This window comes from Cajanus cajan, chromosome 8, assembly GCF_000230855.2.
Source record: "Cajanus cajan strain Asha chromosome 8, NIPB_CcT2T_4, whole genome shotgun sequence".
Classification (NCBI taxonomy): domain Eukaryota; kingdom Viridiplantae; phylum Streptophyta; class Magnoliopsida; order Fabales; family Fabaceae; genus Cajanus; species Cajanus cajan.
In genome coordinates, this window is record NC_138524.1 from 55,652,457 (window position 1) to 55,663,343 (window position 10,887).

The 10,887-nt window shown below is 28.0% G+C and overlaps 1 pseudogene; it reads left to right on the forward strand.

Annotated features, from left to right (window-relative positions):
• The first annotated feature begins 4,206 nt into the window (after nucleotides 1-4,206).
• Nucleotides 4,207-9,960, forward strand: LOC145950570 (uncharacterized; annotated as a pseudogene).
• The last annotated feature ends 927 nt before the right edge of the window (nucleotides 9,961-10,887 follow it).

Here is a 10,887-nt window from a genome sequence, read left to right on the forward strand (position 1 = left end):
TTATAATTAGTATCATTATTATTTATTATGATTCTTATTATTTTTCTAATATTTATTATTATTATTATCATTATTTATTATTTTTTAATAAATTATACCTATTAATATAATTTTATTGTAATTATTATTATTTACAATAAATAATATTCTACTCATTTTTAATCTAAGGGTAAAAGTGTAAATTACATATTCATCTATTAAATTTTTAATTTTTATCTATCATATCAATCAATTCTACACAAATTCTCACAAACTTTCCACTCACTTTCCACTATCTTTCCCTTAATCCAAACAACCTCACTTTCCACTCTCTTTCTCTTCAAATCTTTCCTTTTCCACTCCCCCAAATCCATCCTTCAATCTAAACACAACCTAAGGTTTAGGGTACATTAAGGTTTTATTTTTCATTTTCCAACATTAAGTATTTATGGTGCCATAATACAAAATCAAGACTTCACCTATTTTCACTATCCCTTTCATTTTCCAACAATAAGGTTTTATTATAGTTTAGAAAATCAAAAGGTTGCAGTAAATTGAATGGGAAACAACAATATAGTATGATAGATGTCAACAACTTCCAAATAATTTCTTATCTATAACAATAGATAAAGGGAATACATGAGTTTGGTTTCCACTTTTTTAAGTCATTTTTATCCTTTAATTGTTGACATAATTACCACTTAAATCAATCATGTGTCCATATTTTTTTTACGGTTATTTACAAAAATTAGAAGAAATTTTTTTTTGAATCTGTTGTTTCATTCAAAAATTAGAAACCGACAAACTGCCATGTATCCATATTTTTTTTACGGTTATTTACAAAAATTAGAAAAAAAAATTTAATTTGTTTCATTCAAAGATTAGAAACCGACAAACTGCTACTTCTTCTTATAATAATTTCTATTTTTCTCCCACATCTCCCACTTTCCATCTCTCTCACATCCTATTCTTTTTTTTCGACTGGTACATTCTTTCTCTCTCATCTTCATTTCTTTCTACTTCATTTTTTTATTGTTTTATTGGCTTCTTTACGTGATTTGATATGCATGGCAGGATGGAACATAAGATGAAATGGTAGATGATCAAACTGCAGTATCATAAGTTCCCTTTGGAGGAATCTTGATACTATAATCGAACCTCAAAACCGTGTAGTTTACTCTCTCCCTTTATCATGTCTTCATACCTCTCAAAAGTATAATAAACAGATACATGAAAAGCCCAGAAAGGGGTATCTTGATCCAAAAATTGAACCTCAACACTGTTACTCTCTCCTCTTATCACGTCTTCAACCTCTTATTTAAATTATGATCTTAATCTTAATTATAATCTAGAATAATAAACTTCATTAGTCGTAATTCTGTGATTTATTATATGTTAAATTTATTATTGTTTTCTCTATAATTTTGACGAAAATTTATTTATGACTAACTGGGTCTTCATTTATCATGTTTAATGATGGTTGATTCCCTCTATGGTGACTAATTGTATGGCTTTTTGAGGATTAAATGAATATGCACACTTGCCTACCACCTATTTGATGAAAAGCCCAAACTTTTGGGAATAAAATTAATAAACAAACCTTTGAAACTAATATTTACATATATAATTCTCCAGTCTCTATATTACAGTTTTCATTAGTCTTCTTTATGCAGGCACTCTGCTTCATGTAGCGGCACTTTCTATGTTGGCTATCCAAGTGCACAACTTTGACTTTGATTCTTTAATTATTTCTTATTTTTTCTATTTTGGTAATCGTCACCAAATTGTCAAATTCTTGTAATTCACCAAGTTCATCTATTTCTAGTTAGTGTCATGATGTTTTCTGTCATTTATTTTTTTTATTAATGCTTAATCTTTGTTTTAAAATATTTTATTTCTGCAATGGGTATTCATTAAATTATTTCAAAATATTGATCCTTTATTGTTTCTTTTCCATTTCTACTTTGATCCTTTATATGTGTGGCTACTTTGTATTTGTAATTTGAAAATGTTTGATAATATACTTTTTTTTTACGTCTGAGTTTCCCAATTCCGCCAACTTCGGATTGTTGAACTCCCTCCGTCTCCATTCTATAATGTGAGTTACGTTTTCCTTTTCGTCTTCTATTTCCTTCTGAATTTCATAATACTGTCGAGGGATCCGTAAGCCTGATGATTGATTTATTAAATTATTTTTTTAACTTTATATTTTAACCTGAGTAATTATAAGTAAAATAATATATTGATAAATTAAATCATGGAAAATATATTTTTAATAGAGAAAAGTTGTTCAATATTTTTCATATTTATAAATTATATAATGAGATTTTTCCAAACCTTGCCCCGGTTAAGTGGATTGTTGTGAGACCAATCAAGTATCCTTTAGGGGTCCTTTGGGAGTGATGGAATCACTAAAATTCTTCATGCTAAAATTATGGTGTTATGCTTTGTCCTTTTAAGGAAGGTAACGTGCTACTCGAATTCTATGGACACATACAGTTGATTTAGTGCATGCAAAAGTGTCTCCAAACCATCATATGGAAATGAGATAACTTTAATTAATGAAAAATTATACACAAGTTTTTTAATTAATGACATAATGTAAATTTTTTTAAATAATTAAACAATTAACGGAGGTTTGAATAATGTGTGACTTAATTAATATACTATTTTTTAAACAATTGAAGAAAGTATATATACAATTTCGCAAAACTTTAATGGATATAAATGTAATTTATACTTAATTTAAAAGCCTCATGTTTGTTTGTGTCTTGAACCGTATCTAGAGTCCACATCGGAATTATTGAAGGCCAACGGAATTAGGCCACGGCAGTAAGGTTTGTATTATTCCTCTCTTCTAAAAATCCTCATCATCGTTGGTATTTTTATGGGTATTTCTCAATAGTTAGTATTTTGCATACTAAAGAGAAAACAATAACTAACTATAACTTCCAACAATTAGTTATTTTATACATTTTTTTAACTAAGTATGTAAGTTTAGTCCTTTTTAACAATGATTTATATTTTTCTTCATTATTTTTTAAACGATTTTAAATTTACAAAACCTATTAAAAATCCAAATTTAAATTATGCCTAACTCTGAATTTTATTTATTTTTTAATAGTGTGAAAATTTCAAATATTCATTTTAAAACTTATAATCATATATATTTATTCAAAAAATTTAAATAATAAAGTAAAGTTATTAATTTAAAATTTTGATTTATTTAGAAATTTTTAAAAATTAAAATTTAAAATGATTCTACAATAAATTATTATGTTTAGTCATTTTTATACCATGTAATTATCTTAATAATTTATACAGTAAATATTAAATTTGGTCATTTTGTAAAATAAATAATGTTAACTCATTATTTTTAAATATATATATATATATATATATATATATTAAATTAAACTTAAAAATAATAAAGTAAATGTTTTTCTCAAATTTATTCAGTTTTTACCATGAAATTATGTTAATTTCTCAACTTATGTTTTTAATATCATAACAACCGTTGCTTATTTATTTGGTAGTTTTTAACTCATTTTCTTAATGTAATTTTATTAATTTATTACTTTTCAACTCTTTATAGCCATATTTATTTTTCTACTAATATATATACATACATACATATATATATATATATATATATATATATATATATATATTTGCGGGGACTAGGCAATTCGTGACTCTATATGAATTTTATCTTCAAATTTAAAATTAATATTATACTTATTTTGTACTATATGGAAACATACACTCTGTCTCTTTAACAAAATAATAGTTTCACCATTTATTTAAAATTTAATAATAGTGATTATTACATTTATTTATTTATTTTTTAATAAAAATTCAATATATAATTGTCCACAAATGTTATTTGACAGATGACTATATAACAATATGCCAAATTCAAATGGTCAACCACAAGAACAACAACGAGAAAGATGGAGACAAAACTATAGAAATAGAAGGATTTGAATGAACATGGATCAAAGACAACAACAATTGTCTAGGCGACGTAGAAATTACCAACAAAGGAGACAACAACAAAATCAAGTACACACATCATGTTCAACAACTCATCCAACTAATTCACATATGTGAACAACCACATAGATGTTAAATAATTTGCCAAAAATAACCTTTCAAGATTCCACAAATGCAAATTTTCACAGCAGAAAAAGACTGACATATGTACGACAATTAGCTCAGACTACTATGTTGCAAAGAATATGTAACATTCAAACAAATGCAAGTTTTTCAAATATTGGTCATGGTTAGTTGTGTATAATTTTTAAAAACAATTTGTTCTTTTTGGTGAATTATTAATTTTTTTAAAACATTTACAATTTAAATTTTCTTCATCAGGGTTTCAAGGAAGAAATGACAATAAAGCAGGACCGAGTATCAGAAATATTGATCACATAATTCATGGTTAGTCATCATGAATTTCAAATATATTCATAATTGTTTATTTCCTTTATTTGACAATAAAATAGGTAAAATTATCTATTTAAATTTTATATTTATTTAATTATTTTAATAAATTCTTTATAATTTTTGTATGGACACATTTCCTTTTTTTTTTAATTTTTTATAATCATGCAGATCATCCAACAAGGTTTCAAGGAACAAATGACAATGAAGCAGGGTCGAGTAATATACATATTAATAACAATGTTAATGGTTAGTGCAAATTAAATACCATTATGACAAACTATCATATATACTCACACATTTTTCTCACTTAACATATCATAACTATAAATTTATAATTTAAAAATGATAACTTTTTTTTACAATAATACATATTTCATGGAAGTGAAAATGCAAAATGTGAATACTATAGAACCAAGTATTCAAGGTACACACAATTTCTTTATGACCCATATTATTTTGCATTATTTTTATTTATTAATTACCATATATTATACATGCGCGCGCACACACACATATATATTTTGTTACTTTTATTAAAATCCATTATCACTTTCTTAAATAACGCAGAATTGCCATCTCAATTCTCACGAGCACATAATAGTGCTCGAAATTTTCAAAATACCATGAGAATGGCTAATTCTTAATTACCAACTCCAAGTACATGTAGACAATGTCAAGCACAACTATTTTATCATGAATCAAAAGATATGTGCTAGTCTAGTGAAAAAGTTAATTTTTCACTAATTAATGTTCCTAAAGAGTTGCTTGATATTTTTCTGGACTCCACATCTAAAGGGAAACATATTAGAAGTTATAACCATGTACTTTCATTCACTTCACTTGGTGTTCATCTTGATCAAAATGTTGTGGCAAATGGATGTGGTATATATAGTTTTCGTGCTCAAGGTTCAATATATCACAACATTGGAGGATTCTATCCAAATGAGGGTTGTAGGTCATGTTTCTTGTAATTGTACATCTATGACACAGATCATGAATTAAAAAATAGGATGCTTGAAAACCCTCAACTTCATCAATCCATAGTTTCTAAGTTGCAACAAATACTACAGCAGTGCAATCCTTTTGTGAATGTATTTAAACAACTTGCACTACGATCAAATGTTCACGAATGTAGTCTACTTATTAAAGAACGTCCTGCTAATCAACCACAATATCATCTTCCAACCGCTTCACAAGTTGCCGCAATTATTATTGGTGGAGATACAGAATCAATGTGACGTGGACGAGATATCAATTTGGTCAGTCATGATGGTAATTTGGTGAACATTTAAGAAATAGTAGGATATTATGATCCACTGCAATATCCTTTATTATTACCTTTTGGGACATATGGTTGGGATTTCAACACCAAAAATGATAATGGACAAAATATCTCATGTCGAGAATATTATAGATACATCCTTCAGGTATTTTTCCTATATACTATAAAAATATTTGTAAAAATTAAATTATGAAGTGCTAACTAATACCTGTGTTGTAGATTCATCCAAATGATCAATCTACATTGTTAAAGTCTGGTATATTTTTACAACAATATGTTGTAGACAACTATGTGAAAATTGAATTGGGGAGATTAAGGTGGATTCAAAACCATCAAAATAATATTCGTGCTGAAGTATATCAAGGATTGCAAGATGTTTTACATGAAGGAGAAACTATTGGAGGTAATTAACATAATATTTATGAATGTCATATTTATTTCAATAATATTCATTGTGATTTAGCAAAACCAACAAATTAAAATTATTATTGTAGAAAATATCGGTCAAAGAACAATATTACCATCATCATTTATTGGTAGTCGTTGTGACTTGACACAACGTTATGAAGATGGAATGACTATTGTGCTTAATGATGGTAAACTGGACATTTTCCTTACAATGACATGTAATCCTTCTTGGAGCGAAATATCATCTCAACTAGGCCCTTATCAAACACCACAAGATCAGCCAGACTTGTTGACAAGAATATTTCGATCAAAATTTGAGCAATTGAAGGAGGATGTGATTAATAAAGGGGTCCTTGAAAAGGTAAAAAGTTACATGTATGTAACAAAATTTCAAAAGCGTGGACTGCCACATGTACATATGTTGTTGATCTTAGAAAGTAATGACAAATTACGTGACCCAGAAGATTATGATAGCGTTGTGAGGGCAGAAATACCTAAATTTGAAGATGAACCACAATTGCATAAGGTTGTACTAAAGCACATGATTCATGGGCCTTGCGGAACTTTGAATCCCAATTCTCCATGTATGAAGAATGGTTAGTGTAAAAAAATGTATCCAAAACAATTTTACCAAGAGACACGCCAAGGTAATGACTCGTACCTAAAGACGGACACACGTTGTAGCTTGTGGGGGTAGTTGCCCCCACTAACTTTTCAATTTTGTTTTTTAATAATATATAAATATTATATTATATTTATTTAATTTAAAAACAAAAAAAATTAAATAAAAACTAAAAAAATTATAAAATTAAAACTGAATTTGTTGCAGGAACAGATGCACTAATTTGTAGCCCCCACTAACTTTTCAGTTTTTTCTAATAATATATATAATATTATATTATCTTCATTTAAAATTTAAAAACAAGAAAATAAAAACTAAAAACTAAAAAAAATTATAAAATTAAAACTGAATTTAATTTTTGTTGCAATTATCTTTATATGAGAAAGGAAATTTTTTTAAAATATTTTAATATGCTATAATAATTAACAACAAATTACATGTTTTAAAAAAAATGTTATGCATTTAAATTGTAAATCAAGATAAAAAAAATTATAAATTAAATAATATATGTATTTTAAGTTTTAAAAAAATCATAAGTTGTTATTAACTTCTTTTTAGATATTTTATATCTTTTTTTTGTTTTATTTTTATTTTTTCTAATTCTTTTTATATTTTGAGGTTATCTTCTACCTCTAACATATTTTAAAGTGTAGAAGAGTGAAATTGGAAGAAAAAAAATAAACTTCTTTCATCTATACTCCTTCTTGTTTGAATAGCTAAACTATACATTTAAAGTGGTCTTTGATGTTAGTGTATTTAAAGTTATTATTTTTATATTACTTTATTTGAATTAATTTTTTTTTATTTTTAATGAGAAATTTAGTATTTTGATTTTGATTTACTCATTCTATTTTTATGTTTAGAAGAAACATTGTATGTTATGAACATTACATTAATTAAAATTATATTGCTTTTAGTTGTAGCAATGGAAAGGTATTTTAAAAGAAAATCATCTTCAGAGCAACCATCTTCTCCTCAAATACATGTTGAAAAAGAAGTCAAATTGGGTCCACCAACCAAAAAAAGATTTTTAGAATGTGATTTGGAAAGGCTTCCTAATGATCCTTATTTAAGGCAAAAAAATTTAGATTATCATCCAAGTGATAGAGATGAAGTTAGAAGATATTATTTGCAAAAGGGTCCTTGTCAACCAAAAGAGATAAATTTTCCACAAAGACAATTTGGAGATATCATTCGTAAATTTAATCCGGATTGGTATTTAAAATATGGAAGTTGGTTAGAATACAGTCAAAAGGAGGATGCAACATATTGTTTGTATTGTTATCTTATGAGATCACATGTTGGGGAACATAAAGGTAGTGGTGATGTATTCATAACAGAAGGTTTTACAAATTGGAAAAAAAGTGAGAGATTTCAAGTTCATGTTGGAGGTCCAAATAGTTTTCATAATCAAGCATGGAGGAATTGTCAATCTTTGATGAAACAAAAGCAACATATTGAAGTTTCAATGTGTAAGCAGTCTGATCAAACTAAAAAGGAATATCGAATTCATTTGATTGCAATAGTTGATTGCATTCGATTCTTATTACGCCAAGGATTAGCTTTCCGTGGTAATGATGAGTTAATGTCATCAAGTAATAAGGGAAATTTTCTTGAACTTTTAGATTTTCTTGTTGACCACAATAAAGTTATTCATAAAGTGATAAAAAATGCTCGTGGAAATCTTAAGTTGATAGCTCCTACAATACAAAAAGATATTGTTAGATCTCCTGCTAGTGAAACTACTAAAGTTATACTTGATGATCTAGGAGATAATTTGTTTTCTATTTTGATTGATGAATCTCGAGATATCTCAGTGAAAGAGCAAATGGTTGTGGTTTTACGTTATGTTAATAAAAAGGGACAAGTTATAAAGCATATTCTTGGTTTTGTTCATGTTTCTAATACTAATGCTTTATCATTGAAAATAGCTTTGGAGTCATTGTTTTCAAAACATGGATTAAGTTTATCAAGGTTGCATGGACAAGGATATGATGGAGCAAGTAATATGCAAGGTGAACTTAATGGCCTCAAAAGCTTGATATTAAAAGAGAATTGTTTCGTATTTTATATTCATTGTTTTGTCCATCAACTTCAATTAGCTCTTGTTACAGTGGCAAAAAAACATGTTGGAGTTGCATTATTTTTTAACTTGGTTGCTAATATTTCTAATGTTGTTGGAGCATCATGTAAGCGTCGAGATATTCTTCGAGAAAGTCAAATTGCAAAGGTGAAAGAAGCATTGCAAAAAGGAGAAATCTCTAGTGGGTGTGGCTTGAATCAAGAAACTACAATAAAAAAAGGCGAGAGATACTAGATGGAGCTCACATTATGATACATTACTTAGTCTACTTTCCTTGTTCCCTTCCACGATTGATGTGCTTGAAATAGTTGAGGAAGATGGCATGAGTTTAGCACAAAAAGGTGAAGCATGTGCTTTATTGAATTCTATGCAAACTTTTGAATTTGTTTTCACCTTACACTTGATGAAAAATATTTTAGGGATTACTCATGAGTTATCTCAAGCATTGCAAAGAAGTGATCAAGATATTGTAAATGCTATGAAATTAGTTTCAGTGTCCAAACAAAAGTTACAAGCAATGAGAGATGATGGTTGGTCTTCTTTGCTCAATAATGTTTCATCATTTTGTGAAAACCATAACATTGTGGCTCTAAATATGAATGACACTTTTCAAACACAAGGAAGGTCAAGGCGTAGGGTAGAGAAAGTTTCTAATCTACATCATTTTCAAGTTGAATTATTTTTTCAAGTGATTGATCAACAACTTCAAGAGTTAAACAATCGTTTCACAGAAGCAAATACTGAGTTGTTTCTTTGTGTAGCATGTTTAAATCCAAGAGATTCATTTTCTGCATTTGACAAGGAGAAGTTGATTTGTTTTACTCAATTTTATTCTTCTGAATTTTCTCCAATTGAACTTTTGGCATTAGATAATCAACTTGAAAATTATTTCATAGATGTATGTTTTGACAGTGCTTTTCCAATATTAGAAGGGATTGATGATCTTTCTATGAAGCTTGTGGAGACAATAAAACATGTTATATATCCATTGGTATATTTGCTTTTAGAGCTAGCCTACTACCAGTGGCAACTGCATCAGTTGAAAGAGCTTTTTCTGCTATGAATATCATCAAGAATCGGATGCGCAATCGTATGAGAGATGAATGGTTAAATGATTGTTTAGTTACTTATATATAGAGAGAGGTTTTTGATAGTATTGAAAATGAGCAAATCATTCAATGTTTTCAAACTATGAAAACTCGTAGAGAACAATTATGATATGTATTTATCTTTATAGAAATTCTTTTATATTTTGACAAATTTATGTATTTAAATATTGCCCCCACTACTTAAAATTTCTGGATCCGTCACTGCTCATACCCACAATATAGAAGACGATTTAACCACCTAGTATCTGTTAATAGAAATGTCACTATTAATAATAGATGGGTGGTTCCTTATAACCCTTGGTTACTCTTAAAGTACAATTGTCATATAAATGTGGAAGTATGCAGTAGCATCAAAAGTATTAAGTATTTATATAAATATGTCTACAAAGGTCCAAATCGAATATCAATGGAGGTTTGTAGAGGTTCAAATTTAGATGAGATTCAACAATATATTGATGCAAGATGGATTTGTGCTCCAGAAGCTTTGTGGAAGATATTTAGATTTACTCTTTATCGAATATATCCATCTCTTGAAAGATTACAAATTCACTTACCAAATCGCTAGCAAGTGCGATTTTATACTCATCAAAGAATCACTGATGTTCTAAACAATGACCATAACTCCAAAACAATGTTCACATAGTTCTTTGCCCTAAATCCCAGAGATCCAAATTCAAGGAGTTATTTGTACAGAGAGATTCTAGAACATTATTGTTGGCATAGGGGGATAAGGATTGGTACCGAAGAAGGTCACAAAAGAAAGTCATTGGTAGGATTTATACAGTATCTCCTTCAGAAGGAGAAAATTTTTACCTACAAGTTTTATTATCTCATTTAAAAGGTCCAATGAGTTGGGAAGATATGCTTTCACCAAATGGAACATGTTTTACCACATTCAAGAAAGCGACTGAGCATTGGGACTTTTTAGAAAGTGATAATAGTATTCATGAATGCT